Raw genomic sequence first — 23624 nt, forward strand, 5'->3', positions numbered from 1 at the left:
AATCAACTAGATGCAGGTAAGTTATTATAAAAATTTCTCAAGGAGAATTCGCGGCCAAGAAATATTGTTAAACCTCTCGATTGAAACTGTGTGTTTCAGTATAAGAAAAAATATCGAAATATCGGTATATATTTCGGGAGCGACTTACCCCCTTCATCAGTACAAACACTTGTTTTTGGTAGGTTTGTACTGATGAAGGGGGTAAGTCGCTCTCGAAATATATATTTACATTGAAAACTAAAAATTCTAGTTTGGAGGAAGCTACCCCTTGTCTATCAATTATAGTATGCCATGTAAGTCTAACCGACAGGTATTTTATTATGTTCCCTACTTCTAAGTGTTTCAAGCTGTACTTTACACAAGTACAGGATACTCTCCCTGAACATGTGTGCAGATTTATTTACTCTGCTAACAGAATTTACATACACTGTCTGCTAGCTGATAGGTGATAGTTTAGCCTGCAATGACCAGCCACCGAAGGCTCTCCTATTGCTTGGGTTTGTACTGTTGACTGTTCCCTTCCTGGCCACTTCGTCCAATACAGTTTACCAAGCCCTTCTTCTTCGTTTTTTTAGCGTAGTAGCCACGAATCCATTTCCCAGGTAACCCATAGGTTAATTACACGGTCCTCAGTGTTATCTGTTGTTCTAACGTGTTTCAAACTTCTTACCGAAGGAAATCCTTGCTGTCATGTTATCCCTTCATTATTATCATCATCACAATCAACGGCGCAACAACCGATATCCGGACTCTATGGTTAGAAGTTTCGAGCGGAACGGTTTTTGTAAGTTGAAATAGGCTAGATAGGAGAAATTATCAATGTTCTCAAAGTTGTAGTCTCTTATCTTTATTCTTCCCGTTTGACCAGTGCGGTTTGATGTTGTTGGTTGGCTGGTTTTTGGTGCTGACCTTGCCATCATATACTTTGTCTTTATTGATGTGCAGCCCCAAATCTCGAGCCGCCTGCTCGATCAGGATGAAGGCAGTTTGTACATCTCGAGTCGTTCTTCCCATGATCTCGATATCGTCAGCATAGGTCAGTAATTGGGTGGGCTTAAAGAAGATTGTACCCCTCGCATTTACCTTAGCATCATTTTCTCAAAGGCCAGGTTACAGAGGACGCATGACAGGGCATCCTCTTCTCGTAGAGCGTTGTTGATGTCGAATGGTTTTGAGAGTGATCCTGCTGCTTTTATCTGGCGTCGCACATTGGTCAGGGTCAGTCTAGTAAGTTTTATCAATTTCGTCGGGATACCAAATTCTCTCATGGCTGTGTACTATGCTATCATAGGCGGCTTTAAATTCGATGAAAAGATGGTGCAACTGATGTCCATATATTCCAACAGTTTTTCCATCACTTGCCGCACAGCGAAAATCTGATCTGTTGCTAATTTGCCTGGAGTGAAGTCTCATTGGTATGCGCCAACGATGTTCTGGGCTTATGGGGCTATCCGTCCTAGCAAGATAGCGGAGAATACCTTATAGATGGTACTCAGCAACGTGATACATCTATAATTGCCCCACTGCGTGATATCTCCCTTTTTATGTATGAGACAGAAAATGCTTCGTTACCAATCGTCAGGCATTGATTCGCTGTCCCACAGCTTGAGCACAAGTTGATGAACCACTTAGTGTAATTGGTCACCTCCATATTTAACCAAATCTTCTGTAATTCCATCGGCTCCTGACGACTTATGATTTTTTAGCCGATGAATTGCATGGACTATTTCTTCTATAGTTTGTGGTTGCAGTATTTGTCCGTCGTCTTCAGTTGGCGGGACCTCCAACTCGCCGATGTTCTGGTTGTTCAGCAGCTCATCAAAGTACTCAACCCATTGCTCCAATATGCCCATTCTGTCGGAAATCAGATTTCCATTTTTGTCTCGGCAGGATGAGCATCGAGGTGTATAAGGTTTCATCCTGCTGACTTGTTGTGCTCGCTGTACTTTTCGAGTTCACAGACTTGTTGGTTCTCCCAGGCTTCCTTTTTCCGTCGGTGAAGTCGTTTCTCCGTTCGCCGGAGTTCGTGATAAGTCTCCGCGCGTACGCGCATCCTTTGAGAGTGGAACATTATTCAGTATGCAGCATTCTTCCGTTCCGTTGCTAGTTTACATTTATCGTCAAACCAGGCGTTCCGAGTCTTTTTGTGGCGGGGACCAAGTATCTTTGTGGCCGTATTTATGATAACGTTCTTCAGGTGATTGTGAAGATCATTTGTTGATGCTTCATCCGCTCATCCTGCTTCATGTTCTAGCCAATAAATACGAATCTATTCACTCTGGACGCTTTGAAACCCTAACTCATACCGGTCACTATGCTTAACGATTGCATGTATGTTGTAAGTTTTAAACTCGGTATTGGCTTACTATACGTAATCCTGATTTTACACCGAACTGAATATCTAAAACTCAAAGATTTTGATAACAGATTTCTTTATGATGTGATGTATTGCATTGGCCGAAACTGCACGCTTTCCTGTGCCCGGACCTGAGTTCCAGTGACCTAGTTGTGGTCAAGCTGGAGCAGGTGGGGGCAGAGAACGTGTATATTTCCTCGGCGTACATGGCTCATGACCGATCAGCTCCGCCAGAAGAACTACAACATCTGACGAACACCATAACAGCAAAGAAAGTCAACCTGCTGATAGGCTGCGACGCAGATGCAAGGCATACGCTTTGGGGCAGCTCCGAAATCAACGAAAGAGGTGAGTCATTCTTTGATTTTATTATTACTTCAAATCTATCGATGTGTAACAGGGGCAGTATATCAACATTTCATTTCCCCTGCTCGGAGAACTGTGACGGTTGGGAGGGGGTCCTTGATATCACCCTAATAACAGACAACGGGATTCTTAGGGTGGAGGACTGGAGAGTGTCTGACCAGAGATCCTTCTCTGACCACAATTGGATACTCTTCAGTCTAGATCTCGGCGCAGAGGTTTCCAAGCCTTTTAGAGACCCCCGGAGGATCGACTGGAGAAAGTTTGGTCAGGTAATTAAGAACAAACTCTCCGGTGCGCAAATTGGTAGGATTGGCACGACAGACGAACTGGAGTCAAAGGTCGGGGCTCTGGAGAAGGCTTTTGATACCGCCTTCAAAGTCTCGTGCCCTGCTAAGTACAGCAAAAAGACCCTGCCACCGTGGTGGAACAAAGATCTCTCTAGTCTCAGGAAGCTGACCAGAGAAATCTTCAACATCTGCTACAGGCAAAAATACTGCCAGCCATATAAGGACTGCCTAAAGAAGTACAAGTCGGCCATCAGGACCGCCAAGAGGCGGTCTTGGCTAGACTGTTGTCAGAACATTGAAAGGACTAGTGAATCCGCGAGGCTCAATAATATTCTGTCCAAGGAACATAAAAGTCCATCCTTCCTTAAAAAGTCGGAAGGCTCCTGGACGGAATCTTCTAGTGAAACCTTGGAGCTGCTGGTGCAAACGCACTTTCCCTCCAGCGAGGAGCACTGTGAGTCAGAACCTCGCTTGGAGGGTTTGCGGCAACCCCAGCTGTGCGAGACTATCAAATCGGTAATTACCGGGGATAGGATCGGCTGGGCTATAAACAGCTTCTCCGCATACAAATCTCCAGGCCCAGATGGCATAATGCCAGTCATGCTACAGAAGCAGCAGGAAAGGGTTGTGCCGTGGCTTGTTGAGATTTACCGGAGCTGCATCACTTTAGGATACGTACCGCAGTCCTGGAGGCGCGCACGGGTGGTTTTCATACCGAAAGCCGGCAGGCGAGGTCACGAGTCCGCGAAGGACTTTCGGCCAATCAGCCTGACCTCTTTCGTTCTGAAGACCCTAGAACGCGTCCTGGACATTCACTTAAGGACGATTATGGAGAGAACGCCTTTCTCTAAGTCCCAGCATGCCTACCTCAAAGGAAAATCCACAGAAACCGCCCTCCACGAGGTAATTGGCATGGTTGAGCGGTCACTGCAGTACAAGCAGTATACCCTTGCTGCCTTCTTGGATATAGAAGGAGCTTTCAACAACGTCAGTACCAACGCCATCAAGGAAGCCTTGACCGGTATTGGATTGGAGGGGTATCTCACACATTGGATTATATCCATGCTGAGTACCAGGATAATCCAGTTCGATCTGGGAGGCAACCACTTGACCAGAGCTGTGAACAGAGGCACGCCCCAGATGCTATCTCACCGGTGCTCTGGTTAATAGTAATGGACAAAATTTTACGTACATTGAACAGCAGCGGGGTGAAGGTGGTGGCGTATGCCGACGACTTGGTGATATTAGTATCAGGGATGTTTCTGTCCATTATGAGCGACATCATGGAAGGAGCGTTGCGAAAGGTGTGCCTGTGGGCCGCAAGATGCGGACTCAGCATAAACCCAACCAAAACACAACTGATGCTATTCACCACCAAGACAAGGATACCTGAATTCCATCTACCACGGCTGAATGAACAAACATTGGTTCTTTCCTCTAATGTAAAGTATCTGGGTGTAATCCTGGATCCTAAACTAAATTGGAGGTTGAACATAGAACTGAGGGTTAAGAAGGCCTTTATAGTCTTATATGCCTGTAAGAGAACCTTTGCGAAGAAATGAGGTCTCCGGCCGAGGATGGCTCTCTGGATGTACACCGCTGTAGTGCTTCCGATCCTGACGTACGGATCTATTGTATGATGGCAGGCTTTGAAGAAGAAATACAATAGAACGAAGCTTAATAGGATTCAAAGAACCGCGTGTGCAGGTGCTACGGGAGCTCTGCAGTCCTGCCCGGCAGATGCTCTCAATGTACTCCTGCATCTCCTCCCCCTAGACCTTCACATCAAATATGTTGCAGCGTGCAGTACCGTCAGACTACGTGAGTCTGGATGCTGGGCAGCGAAGTCCTACGGCCACAGCAACATTCTAGATGAAATACCTCGAGAAATCTGGGCATCCTCCACGGACTATGTCACACGCAAACTGAACTTCACGGGAAACTTTGCTGTGGACCTTCCAACCAGGGCAAAGTGGAAAACCGGCGGCGTGTTGCAAGACTATGACACGGTATTCTTTACGCACGGATCAAAGATGGCCTATGGAGTCGGCGCGGGGGTTTTCTCGAATACACACGGTGTATCCAAGTCGTATGGTCTCCCAGGTTTCACCAGTGTATTCCAGGCGGAAGTACTGGCGATATTGGAAGTCTGTCGATGGCTGGAGCGTGATTCGAGCCCCAAGCGTAACATAGCCATTCTGACCGACAGCCAAGCGGCCATCAAGGCCTTGTATTCAACGACGACATCTTCCCGGCTGGTGGGGTAGTGCAGAGACGCGCTCAACCATCTGGGCGGCACGCTCAAGATCACTCTCCTCTGGGTTCCCGGGCATAGGAACATAGAGGGGAATGAGCGGGCTGACGGATTGGCCAGGCAAGGCTCTGCTCTTGGCAGTCCCTCGGGGAATACAGTCGGTGTTCCGCTGGCGGCTGTCGGGGGCCGAGTCTACTCGCACTACCTAGCAGCCGCGGGCCTGAGATGGCGAAGGCTTACAAGCTGTGCCAAATCAAGGAGAATTTGGCCCGCTTATAACATTGCCCGATCACGAGAGCTCCTGCTCTACCAGACGCGTGCACATGCATTCAAGATTACGGCGGTCTGCACGGAGCACTGGCCCATAGGGGACCATGCCGCTAGGCTCGGCTTACCCTACAACTCGCATTGCCGAAGCTGCGGAGAAGGAAGGGAAACCCTCATGCATTTTCTCTGCGATTGCCCCGCTCTGGCTTGAGTCAGGCTGCGGACACTGGGTAAACCATTCTTTGGGGACCTTAGTGAGATTTCTTGTTGCAGGGTCGGAGAGCTGCTTTCCTTCGTGAATGCTACGGACTAGCTCTGAAGATCCGAGCCAGCTGGACTCTGCTTCCCTGTTCCTATAACAACAATCACGGTCTTAGGAGTTTGTGGCATCAAAACGGTGCACCAATGCGCTAATTGGGCTCCTCGGAGCGGCCACTGATACCTACCTACCCCCCAAATATCAACTTCGTCGTGGTTTCTGTTGAAAAGTGCTGAAAAGTTCCTATTTAATGAAAAAAGTACTGAAAAACGAGAGAAAACACTGAGGTATTAATGAACTTCACAAGGTACTGAATTTAGCACCTTTGATACTAAAAAATCAACACTGCTTCTATTGCTTCGTGCGATGTGTTACCGTCCTGCCCGGTAAGCGTGCTGACATGGATGTGGGGAATTGCATATTAGAACGTTAGTTATAATATAGTTGTCTAAGACCTCCACCGCTGCTGATGTCACCGCCCACATGTAGATGAACCATGTTTTCGCTCAGTTGTTTTGTGTAGGAGTCCCACTCTGTTATCTAAGCATTCGTTATTATTCTATCTATTTTCGAGTTGCCCTTCATGTCGAATATGATTATTCTGTGATCCGAAATAAAAGGCTCATCCGACACACCCCAATTTTTTGCCAAGCCGGCGACAAAACATAACCCTGGGGAGGGGCAACGGTGAACGCTTTGCGCTTCAAATTCCTCAGAGATTTTAACTCGATGCAGCACTTGATATGATATTATTAAAAAAAAAACTCTCCTAAATAAAAGGATTAACCATTCCGCTGGCACTTGTTATTCGACGTCGGAATGTGTTCCAAAAGGTAGTTGAACACAACGGACATCATCCATTGAAAACAACGTAAATTTTCACTAGTTGAACCATGACATATTAAAGTCCAGGCTCTGACACTCCATTCAAAGTGCTATTCCGGGAATTGCAATCTTGTGTGACAGTTTTTCCACAAAACTTGGTAGGAGCATGCCATATATTATATCCTACATTATTGCAAAATTTCATGAACTGATGGACGTAAGGGTCATTTTACTAACATATTTTTATTAACTCCGCCATATTATTTACATAGCGTGCTGATCTCAACCCCAGATAAAGTAGGTTTGAGGCAACGTCCTTTATACTATCCACAGTAAAACCAAAATGAAATATTGAGATAAGGGAGAGAGATAAGTAACTTATAGCTATGCTAAATCCTGCCTGATATCTCTTGGTGACAGGTCACGCGATAGATCGACCAAGAAAATGCATTAAATATTGTTCACCAGAAAACTATCCCGTTAAATTCAAGACCATCGGAGAATGCTAGGGGATTCGTGTCGTGTCGTGAAACGGGCAAGAGTCTCTGACGCATGGACAGTGTCAAGACGTAAGATAATTATAATAATAATAATCGTTGGCGCAACAATCCATGTTGGATCAGGGTCTTGAAGTGTGTTAGAGCACTTCATTCAAGACCGTAACGCTACACTAGGAGGTAATGTGGTCAGCATTGCGCTCCAACTGAGTCGACTGGTATCCGACGTCAAATCACGATACATACTCCACAGCCACCAGTGAGATTTGAACCGCGACCTTCCGTACGACAGCCTTGCGCTCCAAGATAATTAGTCCGAGCAAAACAAATACTTGCCAACACACTAAATATTGTTATCCTCACCAGGAAGACCGAGAAACTCGCAAGAGTTCTTCGGAAAAGGTGCATTGATTTTTGCGCTCTACAAGAAATTCGTTGGTGTGGTGCCAAAAGCTGCGATATAGAACGTGAAGGTGGTAAAAATAACTATAAACTTCCCTATTTGGTTGGTATTGTCATTTCAGAGGGTTCTCGTGATGCCATTAAAGAAGTCGAACGATTTGATTACAGGTCGTAGAAGCCCATCATTAGATCAACTGATCGCACTATTCACTTCTTCGCTGCATGCACACCACAGATGAATAACAGTAACGTGCCTGCTGGAGACTACATCATTATTGCGGGCCACTTTAATGGTCATGTAGGTGAAAAGGTAGAGGGAAACAGGTGTTATGGGGGAAAAGAGCTTAAAACATATAGTTAATTTTTCGCCACTCACGAACTTGTTCCCGTTCATCAAATGTCTCATCTTTTTTACATTTTATAGTGAGAACAATAAAACACAAATCGACTCTACCCTCACAAGACGCCGACATTTTATCAGCATCACTGACTGCAAAGCCGTTCCCTATGAGACTATCGCACCTCAATATCGGCAGTTGATTGCTGTCTTGCGAATGAAGCCCCCAATAATATAACGTGAGGAATGCACTCGACCGGGCGCATTACGCGATTACCATCTATTCCTAATGTCGAATTTGAAGATACGATCCATGACATATGTAACCCTCGGGGTCACCACGCCGGACAAGGGGTACATCAACCGAGATACTGTGTTTTGGAATATCCAAATGAAAAGAAACGCCTCTACCATAAGTACCGACGTTGCCCAATTTCAAGCAGTGGAAGAATTTGTTCATCCTCAACTTTCACAACTACCGCGGCCGACATTTGAAAAGTGTGACTGAAGTTAAGAAAGCAATAAAACAAATGAGATCTAAGAAAGTAACAGGACCTGACGACATTACATCTGACCTCTGGAAAGCAAAGAGCTGGTTCCCGACAGTGAGTTCTTCAATCGGGTTATTGTGGAGGGAAATGATCTGACTGGCAAGAAAATACCACAGCTCCAGTATGAAAGACGATAGATAGTGCAGCAGGGTATTCAAATTGCCATCAGATCTGGTTATACTATGACGATTTTTGAACGCATTCTTGACAACCGTATTCGCGACATCGTACAAATGACCGTGAATCAAGCCAAGAATTGCGGAACTACTGACGCTCCGCTGTTACTCAGGGAGAAACACCGTACGAAATATCGCCCTGTTTACATTGCATTTCCGGCTTTAGAGAAGGCGTTTAACTATGTGCAACACGAACTCATCTGGTATGCTCTACGCAACACTTATTAACAGAATCGCTGGGTTAAATTGCTCTACCGTGATCCAAAAAGTAAAGTTCGAAGTGCGACGGGTATATCGAAACCCCTTCGTGTCTCTATTGGTGTTCATCAAGGAAGCGCCCTCTCACCACCCCACTTTATTCTTGTTATGGACGCTGCCACATGGATACGCAACGCTCAGCGTCCTGTACACTGCATAATGTAGATGATATGATGATGATGTAGATGGTATGATGATCTATAGCAAATTGTTCAAAAATGGAATGATCGCCTCATGCAACACGGCCTAAGATTGAATCTGAATATGACCGATGAAACAGGCACTATCACAGTCAGTAGCAGTGATTGCCCAGAACTGGGCGATTTGAATATCTCGGATCAATGCTATCAGCCAATGGAGAACTACGTTATGAAATTGCTTGACGCTTTAGCGCAACCTGGATGAAGTGGCATCCGACAACTGGTGTTCTTTGAGACGGACGTATCAACGAACGTTTGAAATCCAAAATTTACTGCATGAATGTGGGTCAACTATAAAACACAATGGAGGCGAAGATGTTTCATTGGGTTAATAGCGTGATCGCATCTGAAGTGAAGATATCCGTGATCGAACTGAGATGCATCGATCGTCGAAAAATAGCGAGAGAGGCGTCTCTGATGGTATAGAATTCACATTTTTGATGATCAATAAACAGAGTCAACTCCAGTTACTTATTGCTCTCAAACGCACGAGACAGCAAGAACCTGAACTTATGCTTAAAATAACTGACAGAAAAGAAGTTTAAGGGATCAAGCTGTTGTGCGTTATAACTTCGACAAAGTCTAAGAATCAGGGAATAAAAATCAAATTCGACCTCACCGAAGGATAGGTTGAAAATGTCTGCATTGCGTGTATTATAAGACGCAGTGTTGCAGGTAAAGTTTTTGGAGGAGGAAACGTCCATCAAACCCGAGGAAAGTTGGAAAAATTTGCATAAATGTAAATAGGTTCTGCGTTTGTAAGTGGAGGTTTAGCAAGCGGAGCTGGGACGATTAGTCCATACGGGGAAAATTTTTTCTAAGAAGAGGGAACACTCGAATTTACGTTGCACCTTTTCATTCCATTCACAGCTGAGGGAGGGTGATCAGATCACGGTGTAGCACTCGAGGGTACTTTTTTCGAAGTTGAAGTCAGTTATGGAGGGTTGGATGGGGTCCAAAACGAGACAGCGGGTTTCGAAGTTTATTACCGAAAATGACTCCGAGGTCTTGAGTGTGAAGTCAGCAAGTTGGCGGCAGTGAACCTACAATTAGCAAAGTTATTTTGCTCTTTCATTAGAAGGTGGCCAAAGCGAGCAATTAATAAGTGCCTGACATACCTTTCCAAGATTTTAGAAGAGGAGAATAGCAAAATGGGACGGTAATTCTTAACAAGAATGCAAACGCCTTGTTGTGACTTGGGATTGGTCTAAACATCGAAGCGACCAAAAGAAAGGCTGAAGCAACTCTGGGGCCATACGCTGAATGGGTTTTAGGAATCCTCGTGACTACATCCATATCTAGCCTTTGACAGAGCAAAGTGCCGCAACCGATCGCGATGAATCGACCCCGCTTCTGAATGCGACAAAGTCTGAAGAAGGAGAAGTAGATAGTAATAAAATATTACTATTAACTTTATTTGACCAGATATCGGTATAGAGGGTACTTCCGAGTCCAGATATCGTATAGTGGCAGATTAGTGATTGTTTACAGATTTTTGAGTTGAGTAGCTTCTGGAGAGGGGCCCGTGAAAGAAACGATTAATAGATAGACTGTAAACAGATTTTAATAAGGTTTTATTTTACCCGAAAGTTTAAAAAAGGCTTTAAAACAAAGGTAGTTCAGCTGCGTTGTAAACATTTCCGGCTTGGGTGTTGTGAAACCAAAAAAATGAAGTCGTTATCGTCCCCATCTGAATCAGATTCTTTTATACAAAGCTAACGAAATGGGGGACAATTGAGGAATAAATTAGTAAAATCTGCCGATTTTTTTCCACATTTTGTTGCATAGAATAGGGAAGATTCTATATTTTAACTTGATTATGGTAGCAATGATAGCCACACATAAAAATTAAAATTTCAAACCCATCGGTTAATTAGTTTCGGAAAAATTTACAACACAAAGTGCAAAAGTGGTGTTTTGAGAAAAACGCCGTTAATTTTTTTAACGGAAAATCATTGATAATTGCATCCATTGTTTGTTCGATATATACTAAAAGGTTGGTAACCACTAGATTTTGGGGAGCATATGAGGGAGGCATAGTTGGCTATCAAGTACTCCCGAAAACCCACAAAATCTAGGTTTGCTAATTATATGGTCGAATGCGGCCATAAAATAAGCACCGACGATCTGAAGCTGTTAAAAGGGATAAGAAAAATTAACCAGCTGGACGCCTACGAAAGTTTGTTCATTAGCAAATAGCGGGTAGACACTAGATTGAATTCAGATCTAGGCAATTGCTTTTCACCCTTATTTAAAAAAAACTAACTAAAAGACTCTTCTTTAAAGATATACAAATAAGTCTTTAAAATGTAATTAAATATTTCTTCTTTTTCAGGATATAAGTCTTTTTAAAAACTAATTCATCCATATAATAAATTAGAATTGTATTATAGATTTAAATTAGAATAAAAATAGTTAATAAACCAACTGATGAGCAGACTTGTTAGCACTGACGAAGGGAACAAGTGGTTTCCGAAATATCGGTATTTACAAGACCAATAAATTAACACTAGCGAATAGAAAAAGCAAGTTATAATCATAAAACTACTGTTCGGACTTTTATGAAATTTTAACACAATACTTATAAATGTCACAACTGCCAACAAATGTAAAATGAAAAAAAAAACATTTTTAAATTGAGCTAAGGTGAGAAGATTTCATTTCAACCATACAGAATTGATTTTAAATTGCTTTTTATTTGAATTTGTGCAATTTATTGCATAGTTGTTTTTATTAAATAATTTTGAGACGATTTTTGTCGAAAATTCATGATTTTTCTTTTAAAGCCCGCGTTTTTGCAAAAATTGACATATTGAAAAATTCTATGTACTTCTCTAGCTATGGATGTGTACAATAAAAAAAAATTCTTTTTGTTCACTGCAAATTAAAAATTGTAGGTGTTCGGCGGCGGGACCTTCAAAAACGAAAGCGCCTTCAAAGAAAGGCTGTGTAGCCGCCATTTTATTTTGCATTACAAAATTCTGATTATCATATATACAGTTAAGGTCTTTCATCAGAATTCCTAAAAATCGCAAAATGTCTTTATCGTGTGGCCCCCTTAACAACCCCTTAACACCTAAGGCTTCCTCAGTATATCCTGAAATTTTAATTGTTATCACAAATGGATAATAATAATAATCGTTGGCGCAACAATCCATATTGGATCAGGGCCTTGAAGTGTGTTAGAGCACTTCATTCAAGACCGTAACGGTACACTAGGAGGCAATGTGGTCAGCATTGCGCTCGCCCGAGATTATTACCCTGATTTGACTTAGGTACTCATTCACAGCTGAGTCGACTGGTATCCGACGTCAAATCACGATGCAAATTCCACTGCCACCAGTGAGATTTGAACCGCGACCTTCCGTATGACAGCCTAGTGCTCTAACCACTAAGCTATCCGGACACAAATGGATGCTTATGGAAAAACACCCAGAATTTGCAATGCCCCTTAAGTAAGTAATGTTTTTATGAAAGTTTAAGTTCGCCAAACAAAGAATTCTGTATATGCACATAGCTTCCTTTCCCTGCAAGAATATTTGCTTATATATGCAATTACTTGGTTTGAAAAGTGTGTAACTAAACGTAAAATATGTAGCGTTACAATATTGTTGATGTGAAAATATTTTTCCATTTTCAAACTTGCCTTCAAATATCTTTGACCTAAATACCGCTTCATATGTGCGCTGGGGCAGCTTATGCTGTGACAGTTTTCAACGCATTATACGAATAAGCATGGTAATGCAAGTAGCTCCGCATTGAATTGATATAATGCAATGAAGGGAAATATTACATGTATGACATATGGAATTGTCTTCGAAAACGGAGCTGATATTATAATGTCTCTGAAATTTTTTTTCCAATCTGAATTTAACTCAATTTTACATTCAAAACCACCAAAACGTCAAATTTCATATCGACCGCGTCGTATCCATCACCTCTTAAAAGACTATCAAAAATGTTAGTCAAAATTATGATATCAAGTTTGTAATGGGCATGTCCCATGTTTTCTGTAATTGCATTATTTATTGCAACAAATCTGAACAGTATCAAGTTTCAAACGAACAAACAATTGACCATTTCCCGACTGTTGATGAGGAACTGGTCGCAGCCTACATGAAATATATCACAGCCACTTGCTTCACGTTGCATACATAGTATTTTGTTGATAAGTGCGTACACGCTTTAAAGTCTAGCTCAGGGTATGAAGTAGTTTCAACAGAAATGCACCATTAAGTTTTCACATCCTAAAGCAGGTGGTTCGACTTGCACAGATGGCGAAATTGGTCAGATGTCGTTTCAAAGTTTGCTCGAAAATGAAAGATTCAAGCCAGAAACTCGTAAATTAACAACAACGTTTTTTAGTTGGATTTACACTAAATTAACGCCAAAACGAAGAATCCAATCTCTTGGAAAAGATAGCTAATTAAGATATCGCTGTTTTATTTAGAATTTCAAGTTTTTAGTTGCGATTCTGTGCAGAAACTGTATACATGTACATTTGTGTATACCATAGTTGAGCGCTGACTCACTTATTTCTTCAGTGTTAATACATTTCAATAAAAAAGTCGGACTTCCAGAAGTATGTAAAATGTCAATTTAGAAATCAAAATTATTGTTGCAAGCAATTCTTACTTCATAAATATTCGCCGATATTTTTTGGAAGTAATGAATAATGTGCTAAATTGTGTGTGTGCTCAACATCAAATCGTTTATGATGATATATTCTGACTAAAGATGAATAATATTTTGATAATTTTCCACTTGATTTATCTAACGCACCTCATTGCGCTGAGAGCAAGGAGGCAGACTCCAGTTGGCCCAGATCTTCATAGCTAGCCATAGCATTCACGAAGGAAAGTAGCTCTTCCGTCCTGTAGCCAAAGATCTCTCTGAGGCCCTCGAAGAATGGTTTACCTAGTGTGCTCCGTTTATTTCCGCACTCCCCACCTTCCCAACAAATGTCAAAACTAACACCGGCTTCGAAAGTACTAGCCACACCATATCACTGGAAGTTGATCAAGAATATTGCAAATTGAGTAAGCAGGTGCCGGGAAAGAAGATTCTAAGGAAAAAAGTAACGAGAAACATTTGCTAGCATTAAGCTCAAACTTATTCTGTGAACACAATATTAACGTTTGGTTGTAGTCGATTAGGTTCGAAGTTGTAAGTCAACAATAGAAAATTATTTCGAACTGTCTGCATAGAGAAGATAGGGACAAGTGAACAAGGAAGAAAGATCACTAATGAAGAAAGGGAACATAAATGAACCAAGATGGTACCTCTGGGGGCTCCAGAGGAATGACAACAAGTCGGAAATGTATGGAAAGCTTTGTTGATCCCTTATAGACTTTCCGGACTAGATCATCCTCATCCATACGGATTAAGTGACCCACCCACCGTATCATATTGAGCTGGATTTTATCCACAACCGGACGGCCATGGTATCGCTCATAGATTTTGTCGTTGTGTGGTCTACGGAACCGTCCATCCTCATGTAGGGGCCCAAACATTCTTTGGAGGATTCTTTTCTCGAACGCGGCCAAGAGTTCACAATTTTTTTTGCTAAGAACCCAAGTTTCCGAGGAATACATAAGGACTGGCAAGTTCATTTTCTTGTACAGTAAAAGCTTTGCTCTTTTGTTGAGACGTCCCGAGCGGAATAGTTTTTGTAAGCTGAAATAGACTCTGTTAGCAGCCAACAACCGTGCGCAGGTTTCATCGTTGTAGCTGTTATCGGTTGTGATTTTTGTTTAGATAGGAGAAATTGCCAACGGTCTCAAAGTTGTTGTCTATTATCTTTATTCTTCCCGTTTGACCAGTGCGGTTTGATGTTGTTGGTTGGTTGGTTTTCGATGCTGACATTGCCACCATATATTTTGTCTTGCCTTCATTGATGTGTATCCCAAGATCTGGCGTCGCCTGCTCGATCTGGATGAAGGCAGTTTGTACGTCTCGGATTGTTCTTCCCATGATGTCGATATCGTCAGCATAGACTAGTTGTTGGGTGGACTTAAAGAGGATCGTACCCCTTGGATTTACCTCATCATCACGGATCACTTTCTCGAGGGCAGGTTAAAGAAGACCCATGATAGGGCATCCCCTTGTCTTAGAGCGTTATTGAAGTCGAATAGTCTTGAGAGTGATCTTGCTGCTTTCATTTGGCCTCGCACATTGATCAGGGTCAACCTAGTCAATTTTATTAATCGTCTGGATACCGAATTGTCTTATTTTCGTCTACAATTTTACCCTGGCAATGTTATCACAGGCGACTTTAAAGTTGATGAAAAGATGGTGCAACTGATATTCCAACAGTTTTTCAATTGCTTGCCGCAGAGAGAAAATCTGATCTGTTGTTGATTTGCCTGGAGCGAAACCTCTTTGGTATGGGCCAATGATGTTCTGGGCATATGGGGCTACTCGGCATAGCAATATAGCGGAGAATATCTTATAGATGGTATTCAACAACGTGTTACTCCTATAATTGCTGCACTGCGTGATAACCCCTTTTCGTGAATGGCATTGATTCGCTGTCCCATACTTTGAGCATCAGTTTATGATCCTCTTGTTCTAATTGGTTGCCAACGAGTTCGGCTGTAATTCCATCGGCTCCTGGCGACTTATGATTTTTAAGCTGATGAATTGCACGGACTGTTTCTTGTATGCTTGTTGGTGGCAGTATTTGTCCATCGTCTTCAGTTGGCGGGACCTCCAACTCGCTGATGTATTGGTTGTTCAGTAGCTCAACAAATTACTCAACCCATCGCTCCAATATGCCCATTCTCTCGGAAATCAGATTTCTTTCTTTGTCTCGGCAGGATGAGCATCAAGGTGTATAGGGTTTCATCCTGCTGATTAAAAACTTGTGCGCCAAATGAAGTTGCTACCTGTACTTTTCGAGTTCACAGATTTGTTGGTTTTCCCAGGCTTCCTTTTTCCGTCTGTGAAGTCGCTTCTCCGCTCGACAGAGTATTTGTTAGGTCTTTACGCGTACCCGCGTTCTTTAAGAATACAACATTGCTCGATTTCTTGTGGCTGGGGCCAAGTATCTTTGTGGTCGTATCCATGATAAAGTTGTTCAGGTGATTGTGAAGATCATTTGTTGATGCTTCATCTCCAGGATCTCTGTTGACTGCGGTTATTGCGGCATCCATTTCCCTCTTATAGGTATTGCGGAAGGTTGTGGCTGTGGATGGCTTCAGTGTTAACTCTCTCCTAATTGTCAGAGCGGATTGTAGATGGTATTGTTATTTGAGCCCGGAGTACAATGCCAACGAGGTAGTAATCTTAGTCTATATTGGCCTCCCTATATGTTCTGACATTCATCAAGCCTAAGAGGTGGCGGTGTTCAATCAGCACGTGGTTAATTTGGTTGAAAGTGGTCCCGTCTGGAGAGGCCTACGTATGTTTGAGGGCAGCCTTCCGCGCAAACCAGATGCTTCCAACAACCATTTCGTGATACTGCAAACACAATCCGTAATCATTGGTATCCCTATGTAAGCTATGGGAGCCAACATATCACCTGACTACTACTTGGCTGTTAAAATCTCCATGTATGATTTTGATATCATACTTGGGACAGACTTCGAGGGTCCCCTCAACTGCCTCGTAGAAAGTATCCTACTCCAACTCTGCAGTCTCCTCTGTAGGGGCGTAAACGTTTTTGAGGCTTATATTTCTAAATTTGCCTCGAAAGTGCAGAGTGCATAACCTTCCGCTTATATTTTCAAAGTCGATAACAGCAGGTTTCATTTTTTGGTTGAAGGGAGCCGATATCCGGTGAAATCCCGATGGTTGGCCTAAGGCCAAAAAAGCTTAAAAGGAAGAAGGGGAAAGTTGAGGATCCGTGACGAGGCGACATTTATCTCGAGCACGGTTAGTATGTCCTACGCAGACATACTAAAAAGGGTGAAAGTGGGCCCTGTTTTCAAAGTCTTGAGGGAAATGTAAGCAGGATTCGGAGGAACGAAAAGAGGGATCTTATGTTGGAACTAAAATTGGTCCGAGGAGAGCAAAGCCGAAGGCTTCCGCAGCCAAGTAAAAAAAATACTTAGGGAAAGTGCTGCGTGAGTGATCAAAAGCAGGAGATTTCTATAGAATGCTAGAACCTGGATGAGGTCATTTTTAAGGCGGAAACCTGTACTGCGTTAGCAGAGCAGTTCAAGTTGAATGGCTTGTAGGAAGCATCTATTGTAAGTGTCCGAAAGGCGTCCAGAATGGACAGGCTTATTGACGAATATAAGAAAGCGCTGTTTCTTGGAGGTTTTTACGCAGTTAAAGATCATATTGGCTTATTCCTCAACGGTGTACCAAATAAAGCCCTTAAGCTGGCTCCTAAGTCGAGGTCGGACATTTTTGCACTTTTTGAAGAATGCTTGGGGGATGGAACCTTTCCCGCGTGACGGAGCAGATAGAGACTAGAGTTGTTGTCTAAATCTGGTAGGCTTCCTGGTGGAACATCTTCCTACAGACCCATATGTCTATTGGACACTATGGGAAAATCATGGAACAAATAATCTACAACAGATTGTTTCCGACTATAGGTTGTCAGACCGGTAATACGGTTTCCATACGGCAGATTAACCGTCAATGGCATCAAACTAGTCACTGGCTTAGCTGGAAATGCCATGCATGGAAGGGATGGCACGAGCAGTATTGTGCAGTGATTATCCTTGAGCGTTCAACTCGGTCAATTGAAACCATATAAGGAGTTCTCTGATGTCCATTGGTGTACGCATTTACTTAACTGCCCTTGTCGACACGAGAAACAAGCCGGAAGGGAGAAATCGTGAAGCAAGTGGCAACAACAGTGGGACGGGCGGGAAAGGATCGATGGGCCACAGATTAATTCACAGCATGATGATGCACAGAGCGCATGGCGAGATAAACTATGAGCAAACGCGGTTTGTCACGGGATGTGGCGGATACCGTATATATCTCTAAAGGTTTAAACTGGACAGCTCACCCGACTGTCCTAGGATGATTCGAAACATGTTCTCTTCTATTGTCCTAGATTCACAGAGGAGAGAATGAATCTAGAGGAGATATTGGGATTGACAGTAGCACCGAAAAGTAAAATTGGGAAAATGCTTGCGTGCCCGGAGGACTGGAATGGATATGCCCGGGGCAGACTCAGTACAGGTTGAGTGTAGCAGAGGAGGTGAGAAAGGCGCAGTTGCGAATGCATTCGATAGGCGAAGCGAGAGGATAGAACCGTGTCCACCTCGCGGCGATATATTTTGTTGGTTCCGCGGGGAAGAGGACAGAATTAGGGGATGGTTTTAATGGCACTTTGGTTGGACTTCGACTGTCATCTAAAATATCAAGTAAATCTTCTAATTTTCCCTCAAGATTGAACTGTTTTCAATATCTTGGACTTTTATATTTAAAATACAAATAGGTTTCAGTTTATTTTTGCTGTTTGCAAAGTTAGCCAGTATGCAGTATTGCTGTACCTAATAAGACTGTTCTGGCTATAGTCATAAATGTTATTTGAAAGCTGCTTATATCCAAGAAGTTATAAACCTGAAAATTCTTACCTGTGAATAAATTTTTCAAAGCTATAATGCAGGCAATAATTTATTTTGAAACCAGATGTTAGCCTCGCCACTAAATAGTATTTTGCCCTTGAATCCCACACGTTCTGTAAACTCAACGGTACAAAAGATCTACATCGCTCATACTTGGAAATTGCGAAAATTTGCACCAGTCTTATTCTTTTTTCCAGATCATTCAGATTCAAGGATACTTTTGCATTTATTGGCCAATTATCTGGCAAGTAACAGTTTTTTTCGCTTTTCTGATATCAGGAACGCAATGAAAATCCTCTTAAAAGACTCTACACACTTTCTATTATGTAATCTCCTGCAGCCACTTAAACTTGTCCGACGGATAGTTTGAAGCGGTTTGAACTAGCGTAAAAAGTGGGTCTAGTTAACAATGTGTTGCAGCAAATAAATTAGTTCCGGCTAGTCCGATCCGTAGCCGTAAAATAAAGTAATAGGCATTACTGAGTCGTATTGTTCGGCTACATTTTACTGACCTTCATATGATAGGTATTAATTTCCAAATTTGATTGATTGATTTTCGAGTGAATATGGGAACAGATACTGAGACGGCATGAATTCTGTTAAATTCCCATAGACATGACTGAAAGACAGTAAAGTGTAAGTCATACCAAAATGCTCGACTGGGCGTCAAAATATTTACAATAATGAAATGAAAAATGACTGAAGATCAGTTTGTTTGTGAGGTTTGCGTCTCTTCACCTTACCAACTGCACGATTCACAAATCAATAAACGCGGTAGATAATGACAGTGTTTTTATAAGACACTCGAATATTTCAACACGATCATTTGCTCAAATACTGTTTCAGCACAATAGTGTTCACCTTTTCAACTCGAACATTTTACTTTCTCAAACTAGTAGCTGGTAACCTGCGGGGAAACATTATTTGCACTTTTTTCACCTGAGGAAAGTATAATTTTCGAGCAAAATAGTATTGAAAACAAACTGGTGGACTGACCTTGTTTTGCTTGGGTGGCTAGAAGACTGTCAGGAGTTTATCAATTTCAAGAGTAGAGTTAAAGCAATTATCTACTACTGGCCCTGCATCACCATTTAAGTGACTTCCTACGGAAATATTCGTCAAAATTTTTTTTTCATATTGCAGACATCTGTTCAGAATTCGAAATATTCTCCTTAGTAACAAACTAGACTTCAGGCTGGATGATGTTCGGAATACTAAGGAAGTATCTAATCCAATTCAACGGAGGGGTTAGTTAAAATAGCATGTACTAATATGTGTAAAACCAAACCTTATTAAAATCCATTCAATGTTTGTTATACCTGATGGATAACTCAAGATAACAATGATATATTACCACCTTTTTCGAAATTTATTTAAAGCTTCCTTTTTTTCCTTTTAGGAGTAGAATAAGTAGATGCGTTCACGCGCAGGGTGTTGGATTCCGCAATAGTAGTCGGACTCCCTGTCATCAGAGTCTGGAATCCCTTGTTCCCTCCGCCGGTCGAGCTCAATTTTCTTCGCAAAAGAAAAGCCCGAACATAATGTGTAACACAACTCCAGCGCTCCCCAGGATCTCTCTGACAATGTTGTCTGGAAAGAGCTCCCATGTGTCTATATAAAGTTGTTGGCGGAAGCCATCCCACCTTCCACAAGAGAAAATATGTGTTCGGCGTCGTCAACCACTCAGGAGATGGTTCCTTCCCAATCTTGCGCATTTAAGACCGAACATTTTCATGCTTACTTAGTAGTTGGGTAAGGAAATAATCAATCTCACCTTGCGTTCGCCACACAGTCCATCTGCCTCTTGACTCATTTTGCCACTCGGGTAAGCTGACGTTCTTCACGGGCAACTACATCTCTTAAAAATTCGCTATTGCGGCTGTAAATGGCTTTACGTTTTTTAGTAAGGCGGGCAACAGAGATCACTGCCGCGATCACCATTACGGCTGGTTCAGCGCGATAAGCAGGCGCCACTCGCAAATATCCTCATCTCTGCACTTGGGCAAGGCGCTTACGATGTACCTTCTTATAAATCGCCTCATCGCCTCTCCTCTGCGCAGCAGTATGGATTGCATTGCTCCCATGAGAAGACCTCTCGTTGAAATTAGTCAATTTAAGGCCGAGACTGCAGCTGCAGCTCAATGCGGTGCTGCTTTGATTAGCTTGAAGAAGATCATCTTCGAGTCGAGAGTAAGCCTAAATACCTTGACCTAAATACCTGCTGGTTTTAACTCTACAGTCAATTCGTCGATCGATATGTGATCGATGTGTGATGTACCAACTTACTCGCCTGCTTTGCGCCTGTTCAACACAGCGTCCGTAACGTCGTCTTCATAGCCGATGAGGTGCGACTCTTTTGACATATCGCGCCTTACCAGACTATTGTAGGAAGCATTTTAGAGTTCCGGCCCTAGGATCCTCTGACCCTCTAGCGTCTTATAAAGCAGCGAGTGATCTTTCTGATAATCCCTCAATATCCGCAAGGGATAGCTCAAAACGTGGAGTGAATTTTCTATTGTGCAGCATCCACCGTGGATTTCTCTGCTCTGAACCCGAACTGCCTTTGGAATAAGTCCCCGGTAGCACGGATCGCTCCAGCGAGTCTACCCCTCATGAGCTTTTCGAGCACTTCTCGGAATGCAAACAACAGCTCAGGGTTTCGCGACCTTCCAGCGATAAGGAGAAGTGCCCTCCTTCAGGCAACGACATTGTAGGGCATAATTCTGGGAAGGAAGGAAATCCAACTATTATTAACACAGTTGTCTAAGGTGAAAGTTATATGATATTTAGTAATATAGAGAAGTACTTAGAATTATAAATTAGATTCTCTGGTGTGCTCGACTGTACCTCTGCTTTCCGTTTTCGTCAATTGACAACGACCTAGTATCTCCGAATCTATTTGCTCTCGCTCAGCACGAGCTGCTGCATCGCTATCTGCCTCACAAATTCGGTCATCCTGAACTTCATCCGTCTCGGATAAACAATGCTTATCGTCATAGTTAGCATAACGGCGCAACGGCCTCACATGGTCAGAACTAGTACTTGTTAATCTCGGGCCTTTTGCAATGGTACTCGTTTTAATAACATCGCATTGCCATTTCTCTTCACCTTTATCATCTCGGGATGCTCCCTGGCCAGCTTCTTTAATGCTCGCAAATTGCTGTGATTGACTTGCTCAACTTGTCCTTTACCAGTTGTTACCACAGTCCGACAGTTGTTACCACATGCTATACGTTTTCTCGGTCACAAAACCCTTTAAATACTTCCGAGGTAAAAACTGCCTCATTATCACTGGTCAACCGTCGGGGGTTTCCAAAGCTCCTTTGGACCTCAGTAAATTTCTTCAAGAGTTCATCGGTAGACAACGTGTTCGTCGAAGAAAACCAAATGGACTTTGAAAATGCATCCACAACGGCATGTATGTAGCGATATGGTGGATCTGTTGATCCTAACTGTCCGGATAGCTGAATAGTTAGATAACAAGGTCGCGGTTCAAATCTCACTGGTGGCAGTGGAATTTGTATCGGGATTTGACGTTGGATACCAATCGACTTAGCAGTGAATGATTACATGAGTCAAATCAGGGTAATAATCTCGGGCGAGCGCAATGCTGGCCAGATTGCTGCCCCTGTAGGGTACTGCAATCATGTAGTGTACCGTTACGATCTTGAATGAAGTGCTGTAACACACGTCAAGGCCCTGATCCAATATGGATTGTTGCGCCAACGATTATTATTATAATTATTGGTGCTAAATGGTCTATCACCTTTATCTAGGCAATGAAGAATACCTTCTTGCTTTACGGCTTTACTGCTGGCCAGAATATACCGGACACAGTTTTGCATGAAGCTCTCCACCTTCTTGCCTAAATTCTTGATATAGTATTCGTTTTCGACTTGGAATAGAACCCCAAAAATATTCCATCATTCTTGGTACGTAGAGCAGGTCGCCACAATTAATTTTCTTAAACAGCAACGATCTCTTTAGCAAGTAAGCACCGTAATTTCGATAGGATTCCAACACTTTTTTAACAGCTCCGATATGCGAAATCTTTACTTGTGCTCAATCTAATGTGGCTATAAATTAGTTTTGTCTGGGGGATGAGTTCCAGCCTGGTTCTCTACTTCAAAATCCCATCACGAAGCTCCCTAATCAAAAAACAATCCTTTTGTTTCATTGAAAAACAGGACAACCAAAAAGTTCAATGCTACAAGCCTTATGTGCTTCTGCATCTATTTGCGAAGATTACATGTGAAGTGGCATCCTTTTCTTTGAAAGGTTTGACAATCATGGGCAATTACAGCATAATTTAATATAAATTGCCACAGATATCTAGTTAATCTCAGGAAGGACTGTATAGCTTTCGTATTTCCCGACAACGGGAATTTCATTACGCATGCTTACTTGGCTTGGCGGCTCCATTCTCTACCCAATATCCCGAAAAGTCAACCAAGCGTAGCGTGTAAGGATCGACACTTTTCTATTTGATCCGCAACCCGTGCTTCATACACACTTCCAACACGTGCAGCGCAATTTCTCTTCTTCATCCTGGGATAGAATGATAACATCATTCATGTAGGTTAACACGATCCCTTCGTGGGTCAGCAGACTGAATATAAAGTTAATGAATCGCAAGAACACAGCCGGTGAGTTGGCGCATACATGAGCTGTGATAAGACCCGTATATACAATACTTGCTTGGTCGATCGATACGTGAAGAATCCGTTCTCCGCAATTTCCCTCCTCTTTCAGCGGAGTTGGAAAAACTTCTCGGATTACCTTTTTATTTAGATCTCTGTATCGACACAAACTCGTGGTGTATCACCTTTTAAGGTTTTGTGTAAAACAAAACCTCGATGGATTTTCCAAATGAACTTACTGGGGGCCTAAAAATGTTCCTCGGTTGAATGGAATACCGAACGTGCATTTAAACACAGCGTTAAAAACAAAACCGGAGTGGTTCATTTCCACTTTTAATACTTGTTTGGAAAAGAGTTCTGTTATCAAAGAGCGAAACACCATCTACTGACTCATCGTCGTATCCTCCGGTTTGTTTACT

The sequence above is a fragment of the Hermetia illucens genome, chromosome 3 (assembly GCF_905115235.1).
Source record: "Hermetia illucens chromosome 3, iHerIll2.2.curated.20191125, whole genome shotgun sequence".
NCBI lineage: Eukaryota > Metazoa > Arthropoda > Insecta > Diptera > Stratiomyidae > Hermetia > Hermetia illucens.